This window comes from Dioscorea cayenensis, chromosome 14, assembly GCF_009730915.1.
Source record: "Dioscorea cayenensis subsp. rotundata cultivar TDr96_F1 chromosome 14, TDr96_F1_v2_PseudoChromosome.rev07_lg8_w22 25.fasta, whole genome shotgun sequence".
NCBI classification, from domain to species: domain Eukaryota; kingdom Viridiplantae; phylum Streptophyta; class Magnoliopsida; order Dioscoreales; family Dioscoreaceae; genus Dioscorea; species Dioscorea cayenensis.
Genome location: NC_052484.1, coordinates 11,884,703 through 11,910,060, shown reverse-complemented (window position 1 = coordinate 11,910,060; position 25,358 = coordinate 11,884,703). Strand labels below are relative to the sequence as shown.

The window sequence follows — 25,358 nt, the reverse complement described above, 5'->3', positions numbered from 1 at the left end:
AATCCCAGGTTCCCTCCCGCGGGAAGAAAAATCGGGAAAAACTACCTCAACATGGTGGGGGTCCGGAGTGCTCTTCCCGCCTTACTAGGTCCCAACCCTAAAATAAAATTATATTTATATATTTACGTAAATTTATAATATATATATATACAATACATCGGGTTAAAGAAAAAAAACTAAAACAAAGAAACAAACTTGCCTATAGTACTTGATTTTCTATAATTGTGTTTATATAATTCTTCATGCAATGCATGGATGACATATTGACACAAAAATAATAAATTTAGAACAAACAAATATTAAACTCATAAATCATAATTTTTTTAAAAAAATTGGGAGGGGCTTGGGTGGGAAGTGGGGGCTTCCCCTCCTAGCTTGCAAAACGGAGGTGGGGACGTGGCATCCTCCCTGGTATGGGGGAGTGAGTGAGAAGGGGCTATCCGTCCCAACCTTGTGTCCATTCTATATCACTATGATTTTTTTAAAACCCATAATTCATGTGACAATTTTTTTGAAAAATAAAATTTAAAATTTTTATTTACCGTTATCTTACCCAATTTTAAAATTCTTAGTTTTTTTTTAACATAAAACTTATTTCATGTAATTGATTTATGATACCATTAAAATATAATAATTTTGTTTATAATATTTATGACAATATTAATTATATCGGTAAATGACGTTGCTGTTGGAATTATTATAGAAGGGGCACCGGTTTAGGCACTGGCCCCATGATTTTTTAGGCCTCAAAATTCATTTAAAAAAATATTTAAAATTTTCATTAGTTATCTTATTCAAATAATCAAAATCTTAAAATCTTAACTTTATTTTTATTTTTTGAGCCCAAAATTCCTTTTTTTTAAAAAAAAAACATGGTTAAAATATTCATTTATTAATTATCTCATAATATTAAAATAAAATAAATATTATGACAACATTAATATCTATTGATAAATGAAATTAATATCATGATTCTAACGTTATAATTTTAATATTAACATTTTAATGCTACAATCTAAAGATGATATATATATATATATATAAAGGGGCTTTTATACTTTTATTTAAGGTCTGAAGACTCTGAACATGCCTTTTATATTTTTTACAAAAAATTATCTTCTTTTCTCTTGTTGACAAAATTCTTAAATTTTCTTAGAATTATTTTAAATTCAATCAATAGATTTCATTAATTGCAATCAATCTTTCTCGTGTACTAATAAGGAAGAGGCATAGCTTCAATTTTATTTTTTTAATTTTTTTAATTAAAATTCATTTTTTTTTCTTTGTTTTAAACAATATCCAGTATAATTGACTGGTTTCTACATGATTTAGAAAACAGGTAATGCCTTATAAGTCCCTCCATATTTTGCATAATCTTTAAAAATCCCTTGAAGTTTGCTTATTTCTCATAGATCCCTCTTTTTCAAATTAATTCCCTTTAAATCCACATGGTTCTAACGGTCATTAATGGGCTATTAAATGGGCATTAAAATGTCCATTTTGCCCCTTGTGCAAGTTCCAAAATTTTGAGGGGAAATGCCAAAAATGCCCTATGACAAGCGTTAGAAACCACAAAATGGTTGGGAACCGACATCCCTAACCGAGTAGGCGACTCTTCGTGTTCTTTTTATACGCGTGATCGCAGTGGAAATGTTTAGTGGAAACGTTTCTTCTTCTTATTCTTGTTCTTCTTCTTGCGCCTAGGACTGAGTTCTCCTTGTTCGTTCGCCAACGAGCTTGATCTTCTCTTCTCATTGTCGGCTTCCCAGAAAATCGTGAGCCTTCCTAGAAACAAAAACACAAGCGAAGAGGTAAGGAGAAGTCGGCCGACTTTCGTGTGCTTTTCGTGTATGTTTTTGTGGATTTAATATCTAGAATCTGACATTCGGCAGGGTGGATTTCATGCTTTCGTGTGTATTATTGTGGGTTTTTGGATTTTTTCTGTGTAATATACATTATGTCCTGTGTAACATATTCTTCTTCTGTGAATGCTAGGACATAATGTATGTGATTGAAGAAAGCGATGAACAAAACCCACTAGCAGATCCTCCGCCAGACCCCTTTTGCGCACATGATGGACTTGGCAACCGTGGTCTAAGAAAAGGGGGTGCTGGATGCATTTCTTCGTATATATGATGGCCGATGAGAAAGGTTCAAGATTGGTGACAGCATGTTGGCGTTCAGGCCCGAGGACGTCAGCATCATTATTGGCGTCCCATGCGTGGGAGAGATTGTCTCTTTCAGACACCAAGGGGAAGGGGTCTCACTTGAATTTGAGATTACCTATCTGAACAAAATGCACAACCGGCATCGCGATGCCATCAAGGATAACTTGTTCAGACTTGTTCGAGGGATGTCCGGAACGGAGGAGACTTTCATGAAGCTCCTCGTCGTGTTCTTCATGACCACTGTCTTCTTCCCCAACACATCCCTCAATGTGTTCACCTTCGTGGCCAGGTATGCGGACAACCTGGAGACTATCGGCAACTATGCCTGGGTGTATGCCATCCACAGGTGGCTCATGGAAGATCTTCCCAAAATGGGCACACGGGTGCAGCTGCGCTGCCAAGGGAAGTACCACAGCGCCAGATACCTGAAAGGGTTCACAATCGCCCTCATTATCTGGTTCTACGAGGTGACCGGAAGCGTGAAGAAGCAACGCGTTGGTCAGATACCCCATATTGTGTGTTATGGGGAGAGCACATTAATCAAGGTATCATCAATCGATCCTGTTTTAAAATCATTCAACGGGAAAGAGGTGAGATTTTCTTTTAATATTGTGTAATGTTGAAGCTGCCTAATTTATTGGTCAGACACCCCATTTACTGTCTGTCTATTTTGTTATTGTAATTACTGTGTAATATCTCATTTACTGTGTAATACATTTACCTTCTTGTTCTAGATATGGCCCGTTCTGTGTAATATACTCTTTTCCTGTGTAATATACTATATGTATATGTAATATCATGCATTTATCTGTAATATACTTTATTACTATGTAATATACTTTATTCCGGTGTAATAAACTCTAGCAGTGGCTAACATACTAGATTGATTTGTAATATATTGTTAAGCTGACATCTTATCTCTTACTTCTTTTACAGTTCTATCCTCTTGTCCTAGCCAATGATGAGAAAATTGTACTTGTTGGTCGTGGAGGAGGAATGACCAAGGATACTTATGTGAGGTCATCCCAATCGGGCGACTCAAAGAAGAGGGGCCCGACAGCATTCCCCTCCAAGGAGGTCAACAAGGAAAAAAACAGGCCCAGCTGTGGGAAAAGGAGAAGAGGATCCAAAGAAGAGGAGCCGACGAGGTGTCGAAAAAAGGGCTGGGGACCATTCCCCCGAAGTCAATCTCCCAAAAAGGTCTCGGCCGCAGTCAGTGATCGATAGGCCTAACAGAGCTGCTAATGCTTCGAGCGGTGATGATGATGTGCATGGTTTATTTCACCACCTACTTGCCGAGTTCCATGTGCTTTGTGCCCGTATGGATGAGCGTGACGCAAAAGATGCTCGGTGTGATGAGCCCGATGAGCGGACCTCGCCAGCTGAAGATGTTGTGAAACTGCATGAAGACGAGTTCCGTCCGCCTCCTCCATGTACCCATCCTTGGTCGTGTATGCCTTCCAAAAGGGTGGCGCGGAAGACTGTTGCACAGCACAGCGCCAACAAGTACACCGACAAGTCAACCCATGCGGCAGCAACTGAGGCCGAGTATCCTGATCCTGCCGTGCCAACATAAGGTCCACCAAAATCCCAGGTGCAGGAGCCGGCAGCCGCGTTAGAGGGTGAAGAAGCCATTGAAGAGGACGCCGCCCAGAAGCCTGCCCAACCTTGGTCACAGTTGTTCAAGGAATCGGACGATATACTCCCAATGCATAAAAAAAAGGCCACAAGGAGAGGGCGGTCATTGACGACCCCCCCTCCCCCAATGGATCAGTCGTCTGATGAATCGGATGACATATTTCCTGCGGCCATGCACGCCATTGACAATCTCCTTCACACACTTTCAGTAGGGAAGAGTGTTAGAAAGGCTAACAAAGAACAATATGCGATCGTACTGTATGAGCCCAAGTCCAATATGCTGCCGTACACTGAATTACAAATCCCAACCAGGGAAGATTTAATGCCGAGGAAAAAGACATACCCCGGCTTCGCAAGGCTGAAACAACTTGAAAAGTCGGCGCTTGATCTCTACTTAAACACTCGCGTCGATAGGTAACTTCCTCCATCTTAAGTACATAATTTAGATATGTTGTTTCCATATATATATTTCTGTGTAAAAAAAATGTTCGTCATGTGTATAAAAATGTTCGTCATGTGTAAACTATTTAGGTTTCTATGTAATAATTGTAGTTTTTATGTAATTGTTTTTATTTCTTGTGTAATGTATAGAGATCAATTTTGACGTTATTGTTATTGTTTATGTCGCAGTTCTGTCATATGGAGGGATGAGTATGGGTTCACAACCCGTCACAATCTCTTCATCCTGCTTGAAGGGAAGGAATAGGTGCCCAACGATATTGTCACCGTCCTGGTCCTAATGCTGCGTGAGGAGTTACTGTTGAATCCGAACACGTACAAGAGGCATGCAGTTGTCACTTTGCCGTTGGCGCTTGAAATTTAGTTGTTTAATATAAAATATTGGTAAATTAATGCTAAGAACGTCTGTTTTTCTTGACTTACAGCGGGATTTATTCGAGTTCATCATTGAGGTTAACACAGATGCAAACCTGTTCAAGAACCTACCAATGATGCATGTATAGTCTTACCCGCAACAAGCACCCGACAGTGTAGACTACCCTGTCTTCCTTATGCTTTTCATAGAGCAAATCCTAGACAACGAAATGCTCGACGTTCCGCTAACGGAAGTCCCATTTCTACGGCTTTAATATGTCGCGTGGATACCAGCAGACGGCATTCGGAAGAAGGTCATTGCAACGGCAGATACCGCTAAGGACGTTACTCTTGAACAGAAACCCCAAGATGATGCCGTAGTGAACGACCAAGGGGGTGATGACCCAGGCCAGGGGTGAAAATAACATTGACGCTGTCCAGAAAACCGAAACATGGATTGATTCTGCGGAATGTAAAGCCCAAGTGGATTACAAACCTGTAGAAGTGGAAGCGATCGGCGCTACCGAGATGGAAGGGTTGAATTAAGCAGAGGGAGATGCAAAGAAGCCGGGCAATGTAGTTGACACCGTGCAATCGAAAGACGAGGTTACACCTGATTTTGCCGTACCCCAATGATATGTGTGTCCTGTCCAAGTTTAAGTATATTGGAATTACTTGTGCACTATCAAATTTTGGACTTGTTTGGATTTATTTGTGTTCTGTCAAACTTTTCGGATATTTGTAGGATTTTGAAAATGCTAATGTGAAGTTAGCTTCTTTCTTACCTAATGTATTACACAGAAACAAAAAGCAAAAAATAAAAATGTATAATACACACATACACACATATAATACACAGAAACGACATATAATACACAAAAAGGACTAACAACACACATAAACCTAATATATTACACACGTACGTATGAGTAATAAACACCAAACTATGATCGACGGTTATGGCCAGTTTCATAGCACCGACTACAACGTAACTCAAAAACTTCGAATCCTTGTGACTCGATTCTGTTCCTTCTTGGACGGCCGGGTCATTTTTTGGTGATCGGTGGCCAGATTCGAAGTTCACGGTGATCATTGCTTGGTTTGTCGGTGTCAGGGATTGGATATATAGGTTCAGCATACGAAGAATAACAAAGAATAATACACCGAAAAAAATGATATTACATGGTTATTGAAAATTAATACACATAAATGCCATGATTTTACAGACAAAACATACCTTATTGAGTTAACCAGGCTTGTCACCGGCAGATGCCGTGCCTCATTGATCCAAGTGTTAAATGACTTCGCAACGTTGGAGTACATCTCACACTAACGCATACCCTTAAATAAATAATTATCCCAATGATCGACGTCCGACTTGTACAGTAACTAATTATGTGCCTCCGGCGATGTCATTGCAAGTTCGGTAATGGCATCATCAAACTCTTCGCCTGTGAAGTAATCGGCCACGTAATTGTGCACATTCTTATCTGTTTACATGATCGTCATACATGCATGTTTGCATGGGAGCCCATGGACTTCCCATTTTCTACAAGAACACTTCCGATTTCGTAGATTGACAGTATTGGTGTCATTGTCAAATATTTCATAAGTGTCAGTTGTTGAACGACTCATCCTCAAGAACCTGTTATCTTTAATAATCAGTTCAACCTTTTTGTGTATCTCTGGACAAAGATGCGTATCTCACCTGTTTGCTTGTGCGCATCTATCAGCCATCATATTCATAAGTTTGAACCTGTAAACATGCACTCTCACTTAGTAAAATCCATGTGTGCAGAAATACATATACTGCACAGTTCTTGCATGATGTTACACACAAATCAAGTATATTACACAAAAAGAAAGAATAATACACAGACCAAAAATGATATTACATGTTTATTGAAAACTAATACACATAAATAACATGGTTTTACACACAAATCAAGTATATTACACAATAACAAAGAATAATACACCGTAAAAAATGATATTACATGGTTATTGAAAATTAATACACATAAATGCCATGATTTTACAGACAAAACATACCTTATTGAGTCAACAAGGCTTGTCACTCGTAGATGTCGCGCCTTATTGATCCAAGTGTTGAATGACTCCGCAATGTTGGAGTACATCTCACACCAATGCATACCCTTAAATAAATAATTGTCCTAGTGATCGACGTCCGACTTGTATAGTAACCAATTATGTGCCTCTGGCGATGTCATTGCAAGTTCGGTAATGGCGTCATCAAACTCTTTGCCTATGTAAGCGTATGAAATTCTTACAATTATAGCCCAACATTTCTCGCACAATGCTTTGCCAAGTTTAGCATTCTCTTTCATGAAGTTTTCCTCCAAATGTCGGAGGCAATAACCATGCAGCGATGACTGGAACACTCTCGCGACCGAGTTTATAAAGGCCCTTTGACTAATCTGAGACGAAGGTAATAATTTCACAATAGTCTTCTTCACCATATATTGTTTCACCGAGTGTGGCGAGAAACCAGGTCCAATTATCGTCAGTTTCGTTGTCGACAATAGCAAATGCCACATGGAAGATACCTTAATTCCTGTCTTTGCCAGTTACCCCCAATAGAATCTCGCTATACATACCGAGCAAATGAGTTCTATCAACAAATAGCAATGGTATGCACGCATTTTTGAAGCCAACCAAAGACACGCGAAAAGAGAAGAAAGCATGTTTGAATCACTTCCGGTCCTTCTCAACTGCCACAATGCTTTCGGGATCTGTCTCCGCTACCTTATCGGTGTACCACAACAACAAATCATAGTTGTTCACCTCACTACCATGAATAGCGGACCGAGTGACCTCCCTACCCATCCATGAACGCTTGTATGGTAATCACACTCCGTGTTCTCGAATGTTGTCTTTCTGTATATCCATGGCTTGATACAATGGTCGCTCCTTCAGTCTCTGCATAATACGGTCACCGATCCATTTCTTACTAGCTTTTGGGTGGGCTGTCGTACCTATGCCCCCACCACAAGTGTGCGTCACTTGCATTATCTTCACGCGGAACGTCTTATTGTTCCTATCTTTAGATGCGTGGACACGCCACTGACAATCCAGAGAAGCACACCTCACAGTCAAGGGAAGTCTGTCATTTTTAATGAATGTGAAATCAAAATTATGCCATATGGCATGGCTGGGCAAGGCATCTTTGAACTTATCCACACTCTTGAACCGTTGTCCTACTTGCAATGTCGGTATATCAGATGTTTATGAACATGAATCAATACTGAGCGCACCTGCATGAGGATGTTCGGACAGAAACGACCCCATGTCCGCATTCAGGCTTTCTGAGATTGACTCCCTACGGATGCCAGGCATAAGGTAGGAAACAAGTCACGAACAATACACAGGAAACACAAATAAATACACACGAAATCAAAATATTACACAGAACATACGTATATTACACATGACATGCATATAATACACATGAAATGCGTATAATACACATGAAGCTACTCTAATACATAGAAACATATACAATTACACGAAAAATTAGAGATAATACACAACGATATAATAAGTGTGGTGTATGTCGCTGAATTACAATGTTGGTAAAAAGCTGTTAATGATTGCTTCCGGTGCCCCACTGACTTCTTCAACGATGATGTCCACCACACTCTTCTTGTAAGTGTGGTGTATGTGGCACATGCGTTGGAAATCAGCATCTGACTCAATTGGGCAAACCGTGCCATATGAGTCAAGTGTCACAAACTTCACAATGACTTGAGAAGCCTGAAGTAACCAACGCTCACATATCTCGGCCACGACAACCTCCCATGCAATGAGGATCGTGAATTGGAGTAGTCATCCTTCGCCTTTGAAACGAGCCACAACACAAAATGTCTCCATGATGACTAACACCTGCGCAAACATTGGACAAATCCATAGCTTAAAAAAAAGCCCCGAAGGATGAAGTAAGCGAAACTAAATGAAGACGTTGCTTACGTGAACGACAGAAACAATGCCGCAAAGAAGAAGAATAAGAACAAGGAGAAGAAGAACACCGACCGTTCAGAAACAATGCCGCAAAGAAGAAGAACAAAAACATGGAGAAGAAGAACACCGACCAGATGAAACAAGACTGCAAAGAAGAAGAACAAGACACAAAGAATGGAGATGAAGAAGATGAAGTGCACCTGCCATTACCTACCCAAAAAGGTGATGTGATTGGGTGGGAACGAGGGCATTTCTGGTATTTCAGAAAATAATGACTAACGGCTATAATACCAGGGACTTATAAGGAATATGTTTAAAAAGGAGGGACTACATGGGAAGTGCAAATGTCAGAGGGACTGCAGAGGAAAAATGAAACTTCATAGGGACTTTTAAATAATTTTCCCTTTAAAAAATTAAAGTTTTTATATGATAATCCACTAAAAATATGTTGTATTAATCTCGAAAGTTTTTAAAACAAGATACATCTTTTAATGATTTGAATTTATTTTGTGAGTTAAAAATTTTAAAAGAAATTTTCAAACACAAAAAGCACCACTATAATTTCTTAATTTTGTACAAAAAAAATAGACTCTTTTGACTTCAACAGAAAGAAGTTCTCGAAATTAAAGTTAATATGAAATAATTTTTAGGATCAATTATGACACAGAAAAAAATTAAATAGATTGACAATTATTTCTATTGAAAAATATTTGTTATCTCAACTTAAATATGAAAATTTAATAAATAATATTGTATTTCAGAAATAAAAAAAAGAGTTTTAATTGACTTTTTGGATGAATTGCAGGTAAATTGATAAAAAAAAAATGATTAAAGGAAGATATAAAATCTCTACATTTTCTATATGTGTAATATTTTATCTCATGTAATTATTGATTACGATTTATATTTTTTATTTTATTATGTAATTTATTATTTAATAAAAATAATTTAAAAAAAAAATATTGTGATTTCACTTAGAATTGCATTTTCAATGAGGCCGTGCTCATCCCCATAAATGTTTTGTTCAAACTATAAAGCTGCCAATGGCCGCTAGGTTAATTGGCACCCGTTCCTTGTGTAGGACTTTCATTTTGGAGAGATCCGGGTTCGAATCCCCCTTCGCACAAGATGAGTGCACGGTTTGGTGAGCGGCGCTCTCGTGTACGTCCCTGACTACCCTTAGATGGTCCAAGAAAGCATAGGAAAAGTTAGAACACTAATTGTCTCTTGTGCCGCGATTTAATTAAAGCATACTTCTTAGAAGGATCGGAATGCTCTTCATATGTTTGTATCACCAGCAATATTATCTTAGCTATCTTATTAATCAGGATTTATCATAATTCCAAGAAATGATCACAGGTTTCCTTGTTAACCTTTAGAAATATTATTCAGCTTTCATAAATATGTTAAAACAAAATAATGATGTTTGAAAAAAAAAAGATTATATATTTTTAGATCGATGCACATGATTATGCACTTTTTTTATGATGTATATATTTTAAAAGAAAAATGTAAAACATTATTTAATGTTTATTGAAGAACTATGTTATATTTTAAAAGATTTATAGGACATTAAAAAATTAATTGAAGTTATTCGATCGATTTAATAGGTAAAAGAAGAGCAAACAAACTAATTTCAAGTAAATAAACCAATCTCAATTAATTAATAGTGCGGGAAAGTTAAATATTAAACCAGATATTGCAATGAAATATTTTTGATAAACTAGTAAAGAAATAATAGAAAAATTAAATAAAAAAACAAGATTCAACGAATTCATGTCCGACAAGTGGATTTTTTTTCTTCTTAATTTTAATTTTGATAAAATTAAGGTTAAATACTTTTAAGTAATAGTATGGAAATTAAGACAAGGCAGTTGTTAAAATTATGATAACATAATTAAAATTTCAAATAATAATAAAAATTAAGCAAACATTCAACTTATAAGGTAAATTTTTTAGTAAGTCACTAAACTTTGGCTCATTCTCACTTTAATCACTAAACTTCAATTTGTATCAATTTAGTCACTTAATTTTAATTTCATTTCACTTGATAATAAATCAAGAGATTTCAAACTTCAAATGAATGATGTAGCTCTTTTTCGATGACGTGGACACCTCTAATAAACTTAATAATGTGTTAATGAGAGGACTGACTTAGATTTTTAGATAGTCATATAATCAATTGGGGGTTGAATGAAATCTTTGATTTATTACCGGTTGAAATTAAATTAAAGTTGAGTGATCAAATTGATACAAATTTAAGTTCGGTGATCAAAATGAAAATGAGCCAAAGTTTAGTGACCTACTAAAAAATTTACCCCAACTTATATATATATGTACATACAATGTTACTCAATTATTCAATTCGGTTTTCATTTTTATATACTTTGTTCATATTGATTGATTAGGGCGAAATTAAGAGATTGTCATATTGATTGATTGATTTGGAGCTAAATTAATTAGAGCCCATTTTTAATTGATTGAGAGCCAAATTTGTTTTATTAGAAGATTGCCAAAATCAAATGTTTGATTATTGAAGATTACAGGGAATGTAATTAGAAGCTATTTTGGAATAATTGAAGATCATTGTTGGTCACATGAGATTGTTGGGAGGTAGAGTCATCGATTCGGGTTTTGGCCCCTGGGCTGGCCCGCCCCTGCCAATAAAATTGGGCGGGTCGGGTTGAGTCATTTATAGGCCCGCCCTGAGGCGGGGCCTAAATGAGCCAACCCGCTGGGCAGCTGGAGTTGGGCGGGCCAGCGCCCGCCTATAATTTATATAATATATATATATATTGATATTGACATAATATATAAAATATTGAATATTGTGATTGTAATGGATGTTTTTATTTTTGTCTTTTCATTAATTTTCTCTAAATTTTTGTTGATTAGTAATGGATGAATGTTATAATTATAATAGATGTTTTTATCTTGTGCTTTGTTGTTTTTTTAATTTTTGTTGATTGTAAATTTGTAATAGATGTTTTTATTTAGAGATTTTTGTAATTATTGTTGATTTTGTTAGGGTTTTAAATATTATAATGGATGTTTTTATTTTTGTTAATTATTGTATGTTTTTAATTTTTTTAATTTAGTTTTTTTTATGAATTTATAATGAATGTTTCATATATTAAAAACATTTATAAAAAAATAAAAATAAATTAATTATTTTTAATTTTTTTAGCGGGCAGCCCGCCCTAACCCCATAACCCAAAAGCGGGTCGGGTTGGGTTGCCATTTTTGCCGCCCGCCAAAATGGCGGGCCGGCCCACCCCACCAGCCCGTTTTGACTGCTCTATTGGGAGGTTCAACAATGTTTGATTTGGGCTCAACAAAGTAGGGCCGAGCAAAACTGAGTATCCGATCCAATTTTCAAAACAAGATCGGGTACTTGGAATATTTATTTTTGTAATTTATTTCATATTCAATAAATATTTATTTTATTTCAAGCAAAGTTATTGTTTCAAAAAAAAAAGAAAAAGAAAAAGGAATATAATACATCTACTTTTTCTTTTTTGTAATTTAACTAGTTTGATGGATATAAATAAAATAATTTTTAATAGCACATAAGTAAGGGCACTCGATATTATTCAAATTAACACCTAGTAACATAGCATCTAATCAAAGAGTTTTTTTTTTTTTTTTAAATACTCACTTTCTAAGATTTATTCCTCACCCTTAGAAATTTAATATAGCTTATATGTCATATTCATTCATTTTTTTAGTAATTATCTATATTTCAATTTTTATAATTGTTGTATTATAAACTTGTACTTGAATTTATATTTTTACAACTCAAATAAATAAGTTGCCAAATTATAATGGAAGAATTGGCTAACCTATGGATTTTGGAAAATAATATTAAATTCTTAATATATAAGAATATTTTAAAAACCGGATCGGATCCGAATAACCGATTTTCATTTTATCCCAACACGAATTTGATCCAGGTTTTATCTTAAAAATCGGATCTTGTTATATATGATGATCTTATTGAGATTTTGAGGAAGACGTGTCCCATTAACTGTGGTTGAGACTATTGGGAAATTTGTTTAGGTGAAGCTTCTAGGATAAACTTATTACGAATTTCTTAGGGAAATGTGGGTTTTTCCTGAATTTGTAAAACTATTGTATTCTTGTTTTGTCGTTAGTCCTAATGAAATACACACAGATGCCGAATTGCGTTATTGTTGATGATTGGTAACTTAAAAATTGCTAATATATTACAACAAACAGAAGTAATATATATATATATATATATATAATCAATCATACATATTTATGAACGTATTCTAGAATTCACGTTACCATCAATCTTCCTCAATTTCAATTGACCACCTTTACTAGATAACTGGTTTATAATTTGTATCTAAATTCTAATAACAGTCCCATCCCAAACATGCTAAACCCGTAATATCATAGATCCTAGGAACATTATGGGGCCATTTGGGTCGCGGTAATGTAGAAAGATTACCACGTGTTAGTGGTAATATGAAAATATTACCATATTTAGCATTGCACCGGTGGTAATGTGGATGGTAATATCACATTACCAACTTATAAATATTATCAAGAAAGTGGTAATCCTATTACTACCAAATTTAGTGTCTATCTTGGATTACCATGGTAATCTTATAACTTTTTATATTTTAACAAATTGATTACCATGACAACCAAACACGGTAATGAACTATTCCCGGTAACAAGAGTTCCTCCCAACCAAACATGGTTATATTAAATTACCGCAATATTCCCAACCATATAACATTACCACTCATATTACCATAGTAATCTTATTATGTGGTAATATGTTATTACCATGAACCAAACGGCCCCTATGTGTTGTTTCAAATAATCATAATCTTATGAAATAAATAAATAATTTGAAATATTCAACCATGTTCAAGTGTTGCTATATTTTTTATTAGAAGGTATAATTTTTGTGAATTTGAGAAAATTATGGTTAAAAGTTACAACTAATAATATGAAAATTAGAGAAAAAGAAGTTGTTTAAAATAGGGGGACAAACTAATAGAATTAAATATTTTGAAATAAAAACATTTTCTAACTGTCTAATTATGTTAACACACACGTCACTCTCATCATTGGGCTGGCCCGACCTGACCTAGAAAATTGAAGTTTTGGTCCAGCCCAAACCAAGATCTGATAGGCCTCATGAATAGTTTGGGGCAGGCTGGCCGGCCCAAGCGGCTCAAATTTTGAAATATAAAACCCATGGCCCAGCTCATGGGCTTGGCTCTTTGGATCAATCATTGGATCAAGTTAGAAGCAGCCCGTTGGATTTGGCTCGAATTAGCCATGAGCTAGGGGACACTAAAGAGGGGTGTTTTATATGTGATGGGATATACTAGACTAGGGACTGCTTAAGGCGTGAGAAGTTGGCCCAGCTTGTTGCTGAGGTAGGAAGTGATTCGAAGGCCCTAATAAGGTGAATCCCATATAGTTGTTAGGCGCCCTTAGAGCAATTAAAGGTAATGCCACCACTTCTCTTGTCTATTTGGAATTGACCTTAAATGGTAAGGTAATGCAAGGAATGGTGGATACCAATGTGACACACAACTTCATCAATGAAGCACAGCCTCTCGACTTGGACTTAGCAACGGGATGCTACTAGTCGGGTTAAAGCTATCAAGTCACAAGCTCTGCTTGTGGTGGACAAGGTTTCAGGTGTGCCTTTCAACTTAGAGAGTGGCGTGGGAAAAATGATATGTTGGCTATATCATTGGATGAATTTAAATTGATTCTCAGAAACTTTTTGAAATTCATTAAGGCTACTATTGTTCCTCACTTAGTTATCTTGATGAACATAGATGGTAAGAACCCTTGTTTTGTGGCAGGTGCCTCAAAAAAGAATAAGGGAAAGGAAGTCATGCTCTATGCTCATCAAGTAGCACAAGCGTTCAGGCATGGTGACCCTACTTTTGTTGCTGCATTATTGGAAGTAAATGTAGATTTGTTGTGTGAAATTCCTACTGTAGTATTTGATGTTTTGAAGGAATTTGAAGGTGTCATGCCATCGGGATTACCTTGCGAACTCCCACCTAGTGAGCCATTAATCACCAAATGTGTGCCCTAGCTAGATGAATAAAGCTTATCCTCTAGACAGCAAGAAATCATTTTGGAGTTAACATTCACTTTTGACTGCAATTGCAACTACGGGGAATAATGCACACCACATTAATATTCTCGCAGATAGCGGTAATCCCCACATCGAGTTTTGCAACATACAAACATCAATGGTAGTCAACAAAAGAAGATAATCCAAATAAACAAAGGAAGTTCACAAGGAAACTCAATAATCAAATAACACAAGTCAATACATCATAATGTCAAGGTTCATAATCCGGGACATTGAAAGACGGTTGGTCCCTCATGGTTCTATAATCAGTCATAGAAAAGCAATAAGAGAAACAAAGATGACTCATTAGACTCCCTTCTTGCTTCACAATCAAATCGGAGAAGGCTTGATGATGATCGTTGCCGGCAATTCTCTTATCCTGCGCTTATCTCCATTCTGAATCTGGCCCTAAATGATGTTGACTGCTACCCTAACCTTCACCTCCAGAAAGAAAGAAGAAGATCCCCCTCAAATCTAAATTTAGGCTTAAATAATTTTTCTCGATGCAAGCACAACCATGCTGATGGCCATGCTAATGACTGTGCTGGGCTCCAGATGTTGGGAAGTGATTTCAGTGCTAAACCAATAACCAAAAGGGGCTCACCACGCCGGTGCTTATTGCCCGTGCTTATTGAGCACGATAGTGTAAGGAGCACTGTGACTGTGCTAATGTTTCCCAGAGATTTCCAGTAAAACGCATGGGCATAAGCACGCCCATGCTTACCAACCGTACTCCCTCAGTACACTAGTGCTAGAAAAGGCAAAACTATGCTTCCTAAATTTGTGTAGACTCCAGTAAATGCACGGGGCTCAATACGCCTGTCCTTCCGACCATGATTCCAAGCACAGGTGTGCTTTAGACCATGCTTGTTTTGAAAATTGCATTCCAATGCTGCTTTGTGTCAGAATTCATCCTTAATTAGTTCATTTTGGTCCAAAATGTAGTTATTTGCACCAATTAGCAAACATACCTCAAGTAGGATCAATTTATAATAAAAACATGCTAAAATGATAAGTGAATCACACAATAGGGTATATAAAATATCTATATAAAATGTACTCATCAAATGGCCACACACTTAAACCTTTGCTTGCCCTTAAGCAACAACACTTGGCTCATAGAAAAGAAGATGAGTGCATAACTTCGAAACTCATAAAAGATAGGGAGTTCAAAGACAACAAGAGAACGTTAGAGACTAGTATGTAAATAGTTGATTCCTCAGGAAATAAATTCACCCAAACTCCATACTCCCCTTGTGTGTGCGTATGTTCACCCTAGGAATGTGCACCATGTTCCTCAAAAGAAGAAATATTGCTCTATAGACCTTATTTTCACAAAAACTAAGTGGGAGTAACTTTATACTCCCTATAGGTAGTGTTTCCCTCAGTAGGTCATCAAGTGAACATCGGTAATACCCAAGATCCGACTAATCAAGGGGGCTTTCACACTTCAAAAAGAGATAGCTCTTTCTACCATCTTTTGCACAAATTATTTACACATCATCGGTAGAGCATTCATTGGAATCTGACTTTCTGACAACTAAAAAGAAATGCAAGTTATTTAACATTTTTTTTCAAAACAAAAGAAGGAATTTGTCCACAAGCTACAATCCTCCCTACGAGACAAGTATGCCCACAACTAGGGTAAATAGTGAACTAGAAATGGTTTGCGCAGCACGGGTGAATCAACAATTAAAACAACAAAGTACACCAGCTCTAATGTCACCCTTAGTCCTAAGATTCCCTAACAAAATGTGATAGATCATCCTCGATCATGCGCATCACAATAAATACAAAGATAATCCTCCCCCATACTTAAACTTTAGATTGTCCTCAATGTACATGATAAGTGCTTGTGTAATAGTAATACGAAGTATTCTATTCTTACATTGAGCATTGTTTTTCTCAAGTTTTATCGATTATGCATGTGTATTTGTATTCTTTTGCGCATGTAGGGTTGTGGAGACAAGTATGAAAGAAAGAAACCAAAAGTAGATCGTGGATGCAATTTATTGATGAAATCTTAGAGTGAACAAAAGTGAAGACACAAGTTGTGCTTAAAGACATGCTAGTGTGTGCCAACCTCCGTTGTGCTCGAGTGAACATGCAAATTGGAGAGACACAAAGGCAGTCACACTCATGTGTTCTGACTTGTGCAATGCTAGCAAGATCTTTGTCAAATGTGATTTTATTGAAGACGCAACACGATCTACTACATGGATGTGTGCCCATTCATGTGGTCTCGATGAAAAGTGTAGATTCGGGAGCATTTTGGTGAAGTAATGTAGCAGTTTTACAGCAGCAAAGTACTGCAACAAATCACTGTAGTGGTTACTGTTCACAAATCACTGTAGTGGTTACTGTTCACAGCCCGTGTGGATGCCCGATTCTAGCCCTATTTAAGTCGCGATTTGAGACGTTTTGAATAATATTTTTCCAACCTTTTTCCCATCTTTTCCCCAACTTTGGAGGCACTCTCGGCTAGGGTTTGGAGAGGCTTTGGCAAGGTTTTTGGAATGGTTTTATGACCTTCAACACCATGTTCCTTCGGAAGATAGTTATTGGGGGAGCTTTCATCAGCATCAACTTAGCGAGGTGTGCCCTAGGCTTGACGAGAAAACCTTTGGAGAAGACGAGGCTACTCCACAAGACCATCGATACTGACTACAAGGGGGTTTTGCTTATGGATTGCATGCTTTTACATTCAATTTCATTATTGATTGTATCTTGCTCCATGGAGAGCTAAACCCCTAGTGGATGCTTGGACTTGTAAACCCTAGGATGATATTGTTTTATTGACCTTTTTATTTTGTTTCTTTCATAGATGTTTTTAATTGAGCTCCAATATTGAATGCTTGTTGAGTTGATTTTCCCTTAGAGTGACACTAAGGTTGAGAATCCATCTTGGTAATCTTTGTGGATGAGTGACACACCATGAGGGTTAGACAAAACAAGGTTGGAGAAGGTAGAGAGGGTGAGTCAAGAGGTAGCGGAACGTCCCTTTTTTCTTCCAGTGTGATTTATCCTACTTCCTTGTTCTAAGAGTTCTTTGTGGTCACAATATAATAAAGTGCTTAAGTGAGGAACTCCACTAGGGTTTAGTTGCGCAAGCAACAGAGTAAAGCATTGAAGTAATCCTTAGTGTTAGGGCTTAATTGTGACTAGGGGTCTTTCACCTTGACCAAAAGGTTAAATCTAGATTAGAGAATATGGTTTATCACTTGGACCCCCTAGAGCTTCTTGCAATCCTACATAGTATGAGGCGTCGAGAGCATTCATTTCCGCTGGGGCATAGTGTAGAGTTAGTCACAATTGACCTTAGGTTTGGGATCGTGTGTTTAAGGATTTTCATAACTCATTAAACATCATTTAGGAGATATAATGATCAGTCTTGCACTTGAACCAATAGTCCTAGGGTGAGCAATGTCCGGGTGCCCCACTTTCTATCGATTATCTCTCCTATCATTTTATTGCGTCTCCTTCTTGTTCTTCTTATTTCTATTTGCATTGATATTGTTCACACCACTTTGAATCATCTTCATTATAGTTAAATAGCAGTTCTTGTGTTTCTGATCACTATTCCCTGTGGATATGATTACCTACTGACATGCCCGAATATGCGTGTATGTACCGCAAGTGCACGGGTGTCGAAGTAATAATTACCCCGGTGAGTGGGTAGTCGAATCCACAGGGAACAGGGCTACTAGTACTAACTTCTTCTCTGCTTTCTAACCTAATGATAAATGGAAAGGTGTGGTGATCTAATGTCCGAAGAAATGAATACCGGAGACAAATATGCAAGGGTTAAATGGATGGAGATCTCAATCAGTAAAAGTGGGGTATTCGGGCAATGCTCCCCCTAGGATTCAGGTATTAGGTACCGAATAAGCAAAGTGTTTCTATGATGAGTAAGTTAAGTCGTGGAAATCCAAACCTAATCGGGTCTATCTCTAGATCACCGATACTAGTCCCCTACGAGGTCCCAGTGGAGAAATCGCTCAATCTCAACACCCCACACCACATATGACTGCAAAGCACTCTAGGGATTCCAAGAGGTGTATCCGATTTCTAAAGATTGATCCAACCCTAATTCCCGACGAAGGATCCTAACCCCCTACAAGGTCCCGGCGGAGAAATCTCTCAATCTCACGCCTCACACCAAATATGGTTGCATAGAGCCTAAGGAACGGAGATAGAATACACTCAATCGGAAGGGAGAGGGGACACTCCACTATCTCATGACTCACCCTCTCAACCCTCTTTAACCTTAAAGTTCTAACTCAAATGGAGACCTCTCTCACATCAAAGTAACAAATCATGCAAATCCAATCAACCACAAGGATTAATTAAACAAGCAAGCAATGAGAATACAAGATTAAAACTTATTCAAACTCGGATTAAATAGAAACACTAAGCAAATCCACAAAAGATGAGAATCCTAGGGTTCACAAGCCCAAATACCCTCTAGGGTTTTAGCTCTCCATGGAGCAACATACAAAACACACCATCAATGAATGAAAATACATTAAAACCATAGAAATAAACCCCCTTATATATGAATTGATGGCCTTGATGGAGAGCTTCGACGTCTTGAAGGACCCATTCCGAAGCTAGGTTCACCGGTGGCTTCCTTGATGCTATGACGGAGGAGGAATTGATCAAAGTTGGTGACGAAGCGCCTCCAAAGCCGCAAAGACCTCCTCTCCAAACCCTAGCCGTCTCACCCCTCAAGAGACGCACAAAAGATGAGAAAGAATAGGGCAAAACGGCTATTTATAGGCCTTAGATCGCGTCTGTCACGTGCCCTCACGCGCCCGTGTGGATTTTCCACGCGGCCGCGTGGGCTGCAGAAATTTCCACGCGGGCGCGTGGAATTTCCAAGCGGCCGCGTGAACAGTAATTTTGCTACAATGAAATTACTACAGTACTTTTCACAAAACGCGATCCGAACACTCTTCTCTTAAGGCCACATGTCCGGGCACACGTCCATGTGGTAGGCTATAAAACTTTTCTTCATCGACGTATCTTTGAGAGGTCTTGCAATCTTCACAAAGAGAAGGAATATGAAGATGTGGCTGCCTTTGTGCCCTTCCAAATAGTGAATTGACTTGAATCTTCTTGGAAGTTGGCACACATCTCCACGTTTATGAACTGCTCTCGTGTCTTGATCCTTGAATTGAACAAGAGCTCCCAACATTGTGTCTTTATAGCCTATCTTTGCTTCCTTTTTACTCTTCAAGGCATTCACAACCTATATGCATAAAAGAACACCAAATACACAATATGAGACATAAACCACAGTAAAAATGATGCTCAATGCATGTAAAACATATATAAAAATATGTCTACTCAAGCACTTATCACCTACTCACCAGGGTATTTTATTACTTCGACAACCTGTACAATTGTGGTACACACTTGTAAGGGGTGTGTCAGTATAGCATACAAGCACACAAATAAAGGAAATAAGACAATAATGAAGATTGAGGAGAGTTATAAGGGCTTCCCTGGACACGAAGAGTGATGATGCCTCTCAACGTGAACAGTTCAAAAATCCAAATACGGCATACATCCTGTAAAGCAAGAAGGGTACAACGTGAAGCTCAAACACAAAATAAGAAAAAGTAAAATAAAGTATTGAAATGAAAAATAGAAAGCAGCAAGATATACAGTTTAGCAGGGGACTCCCCATGCTATTTGTACAAAAAATACAAGTCCACATACAAAAATAAAATACAAAGTTTAATACTAAAAATAAAAACTGAAAGGATAGTCGGTCAAATGCTGCTCAGTCGGACATAGACTTTGTGGCATCAGGGTCATCAAAACTAGACTCATCGGAACAGCGGCAGGCTCATATCAGGGCGGTGATCATCCCTCGCTCCTAGAATCATCTCCCTCATCAGAGGTAAAGGCCTCAGATCCCTCAACCTCTAAATCTGCAGTATTAACCCCCACGTGATGCAGTGCGGGGGTCAAAGAAGATGGTGAGGGAGACAACTGGACACCATGATGGGCAGTAATACTCATCGTGCTCCTGCCCATCCAACTTCGGTGTGTAGGAGCAGAATTTGGCACAACAAGGGGTGTAGGAGCTCTTAGAACATGGAAACGGGTCCTGTGTGCAATATGAATTGGCTAGATCATCCTCATGTCCCGGAGATTATCGAGGGTGATCTAGGCGTTGGCAGCCTCAATCCTCATATGGCTAACCCCACTTCTAAGACCTATCCCCTAGATAGGTCGGGAGATGTAGGGGCTATCGAATATGACCCCAATCCTAGGATCAATAGCTTGATGCTGCATAACGAGGGTGATCTCATATCCTAGATGAAGATAGAACCCATCGACCATACTGAGAAGGTATTCAAAGTCCCTCCAACTCACCACTCCGGTGCTATCTCCCCGCCTTGCCAAGGAATGGCTAAGCAAGTGATGAATGTACCTGAGGGCGGGAGTACGGAGGCTGGTGGCCTTCAACCGGTGAGGGCCATAGCCACTGTGATGCTCAAACGATGCCAACAAGACTCTAAATACTACCCTGCTGGCCACTTAATTAAAAGGGCATCGTACTCTAGGGTTCGAGTAAATGCCTTATCATATAGTTCCAGATGGACTGAAAACTCTATCAAGCTCATATAATACATAACCTAGAACACCCAGAACTGAACTATATTAGCCCTATGGAAACTGATCATCCCCCACTGGAGCTCGAAAGTCCCTAGGAACTCTAATGTTAGCTCTTTGTAGGTGGTATGTGTGATAGAGAACAGCCGACGCTAGCCCCCACATGCAACAATCCTCAGACCTTCTTGGTGAGGCCCACATCATGTAAAATGTCCTAATCGATCTCCCGGGACTCGCTGATATATCTAACACTCAAGAAATCATACCGCACCTGATGTGCCTATACACCAAAAGTGGATCCCGCAGGGGGAGCCTGAGAACTGCTCTAGCCCCTTGCTCTCTTGGGCATAAGCCCAGCTGTACGTGTCTTTAGCCACGGCATAATCCTACATAGGAATTTAACAAACAATTCAATGCATTAGATAAAAGACTGCAGCACGGCCATGCTGCGCAAACAACATGGGTGTGATGACTAAAAAAGACCACTAGTGTGCTGCAGAATAAGTAATGAAAAGTACAAGCAAGCCCATGCAAGCACAAGAGCACGCTCGTGCTGAGTGATCAAAACACAATCATGTTTGCTTGGAAATAGCCTAGGGCACAAAAGAGAGCACAGTCGTGCTTCACAAGAAGCACTCCCGTGCTGAGTCATTTTCCCGAACAACAAAAAGGTCATAGCAGAATGGTTTCTAGCCTAACACATGATTTGAGCATCTCATAACATACAAAACATAAATATAATGAAATGTAAGAATTTATCAAAGCAAATAACACAGATTAAGGCTTAGAAATGGCAAAGAGTGCATACCTTTTGCTCAAAGAAGAAAGAAAGAAGGGCGAGAGAGAAACCGCAATAGAAAGGCCCAAAATCTCGGTGAGAAGACCAAAAACTGACCAAAACACAAAACCGGAGGTTCTGGGGTGGGGGCCGGGGGGGAGGAGGAGGAATGGAGATGGCAACCATGGTGTGGATGGAAATAAAAAGGGAAAAACTGAAGGGGAACGGTTGTGCCTAAGTATACCCGAATAGCACAGTCGTTCTTGAGACCATGTTGAACCCCTTAAAAGAAAATTAAGCCCTGAAAGTGCATGGTCATGCTTGAGAGACCATGCTTAGGATTGTGCTTCTTATTGGAAAATTCTAAAAAACTCATAAAACCAAGCACGGCCTTGCAAGGGGCAGCCGAGCCATGCTTATACAAGCACGGTCACCAGCACAGGCAAGAGCAAGCTCGTGCTTGCTCTTAAAAACAAAATGTCTACAACTCCTGCAAAATGCACAGCCACAAGCATGACTGTGCTTGACCTACAAAAATAGAGAAACTACAAACATAATAAATAAACTACTGAACAACCACTAGCTTGAAAATAAAGCTCTGGAACGGAAACATGAACACTCAAGAGCCCCCCAAAATGACTTGAACTAAAAAATAACTGAGTCCGATAGCAGTAAACAACCAAACAAAGAAAAACAAAATAAAGAAAACAAAAAATGTGACTAAGATAAGAAAAACACACAAAAACACTTGAGTTGGCTCCCAAGAAGCACTTGTTTAACGTCACTAAATTGATGTACCTTGTAGCACTTATGGGGGAGGGGGTGTCATAAAATCGAATTCCCCAATATTCCTTGCATCCTTAGTAATCAAATAAGGGTTAATGTTTCAATCAAGCAAATTTCCCCCTCACCGAAAACCAAAATATATGCAAGCCCTAGGGGAGGTTAGTGGACTAATGCTCTTCTTGTTTGTGGTGAATGGCTTCCACCTCTTGTAAGTCAGGGAGATCCTATGGTTGACCAAATCTAATTCACTCTCATACTCCTCAATGTTACATTAGGGGTAGAGCTCCTCCACTAATTCATCAGGCGGCTCTTCATCATCTAGTAAATCAGATAAGACATCCTTCACCCATGTGTCCTGCATAAAAATCTGAAGCCAATCATCAATAATATCTAAAGCATAAGACGTGTCATCAAAATCCATAGAGTGGCACATAGCATCCCTCAACTTGAATACTACTTCTTCATCACCCACTCGTAACACCATACGACCATCTTTACCATCAAACAGCACTTGTGAAGTGGATAAAATTGGATGCTCAAGTATCAAAGGAACCTCAGCCTTGTCATCTAAATCTAGAACAACAAAATCCAACAGGAAGATGAATCGGTCCACCTTGACTAGAACATTTTCAATAATGCCTATGGGGTGACGAACTGACCAATCAGTAAGTTACAAAGTCATCTTTGTTGGCTTAAGCTCACGAAGCCCCAACTTCTATAAAACCGTATAAGGCATCAAATTGATACTTGTCCCATTATCGGCAAGTGGTTTTTCATCCAGCATCCCCCAATAGTACATAGGATGATGAAACCTCCTGGGCATTTCTCCTTCTTAGGGATTTTATTCGAGATAATGGTGGAGCATTCTTCACTCAATGTAACAGTGGCTACCTTTTCTAGCTTCCTCTTGTTAGTCAACAATTCCTTGAGGAACTTTGCATAGCGAGGCATTTGAGTGAGGGCCTCAACAAATGGAACATTAATGTGCAAGGTCTTGAACATTTCAAGGAATTTCTTAAACTGCTCATCCTGTTGATCTTTCTTCACCTTAGTCGGATAAGGTAGCTTAGATTGGAAGCTAGGAATCTTCGTCTCATCCTTGATTTTTTTTTCCTTCTCATTTTTCTCAACATGATTACCAATGGATGTATCCTTCACAATCACAACTTTAGGTTCAGGAGATGCGTTCTCGCACACTTGGGCAGTTGTAGATATCAATTCCCTTCCACTCCTCAAAGTGACTACCTTTAGGAACTCATGGGGGTTGACCTTTGTATTGCTTAGGAGTGAGCCTAGAGGATGTTCAACAAGAGTCTTGGTGATTTGTACCACTTAATGTTCCATGTTCTACAAGGATGCTTGTTGGTTCCTTAGCAATTCTTCGTGTCCCGTGAGACGGACATCATTTGCTTGGATATATCTTGCTAACAAGGTTTCAAGAGTTGGCCCTTTTCCTTCTTGAACTAGTTATAGAGGAGGTGCAGGTTGAGGTTATGATGGTCTAAACTGCCCTTGTGATCCTTGCCCATTTTGGCTCCAAGAGAAATTTGGTGGTTTCGCCACCTCGGATTATATGTACCACTGTAGGGATTGTTCTAAAACCTGTTGTTCTAACCCACACAATCAACCTGCTCAGTGCTAACATTCCTATAAGAAGAAGAAGAAGAAGATGAAGAAGAAGGATTAGGCCATTGGGGTTGAACTTGCATGGCATCCAACCTCTTTGCAATGCCTTCCACCTATGTTGCTAGGGTAGTCAGTGCATCAACCTTATAAATTCTAAAAGCCTTCACTTTCTTACTCCTTTCTGAGCTCTACTGATAGTCATTCGATGTTACATCATCAAAGGGTATAGGCTTCAGTTGGTTGTTTACTGCAAAAAGAACCCTCGGCTGCTGTATCCAACATTTGCTTGGTAGCCAAGTTCAAACCATTGTAGAAAATTTGAATCTGCATCCACTCCACTATCCCATGTTGAGGAAACTTCCTCAACAATTCCTTATACCTTTTCCATGCCTAGTACAAAGTTTCAGACTGCTTATGTTAGAAAGAAGATATGTCATTTCTGAGCTTCGTAATCTTTGCCGGAGGGAAATATCGAGTAAGAAAATTCTCAGCCAATTATGCCCACATAGTGATCAACCCCTGTGGCAAGGAACTTAGCCATTGCTTGGCACTTCCTCATGCTAAGAATGGAAAGAGTCGAAGGTGAACTCCATCCTCAGACACATTGTTTGCCTTAAATGTGTCACAAATCTCCAAGAAGTTCTTCAAATGTTCATACGAGTCATCATCCTAAAATCCATCAAACTAGGACATCTGCTGTACTATCTGTATGAAACTAAGTTTCAGCTCAAAGTTATTCACCACCACAGGAAGGTGAATAATGATGGACCAGGCTCCCTCCAAATTTGGCCTAGCATAATCT

At 38.5% G+C, this 25,358-nt stretch overlaps 1 non-coding gene across 1 annotated transcript; it reads left to right on the top strand.

Moving 5' to 3' along the window:
• The first annotated feature begins 24,896 nt into the window (after positions 1-24,896).
• LOC120276611 lies at positions 24,897-25,003 on the top strand. Its single transcript, XR_005541324.1, has one exon. It is a non-coding gene; the product is annotated as a small nucleolar RNA R71 (small nucleolar RNA).
• The last annotated feature ends 355 nt before the right edge of the window (positions 25,004-25,358 follow it).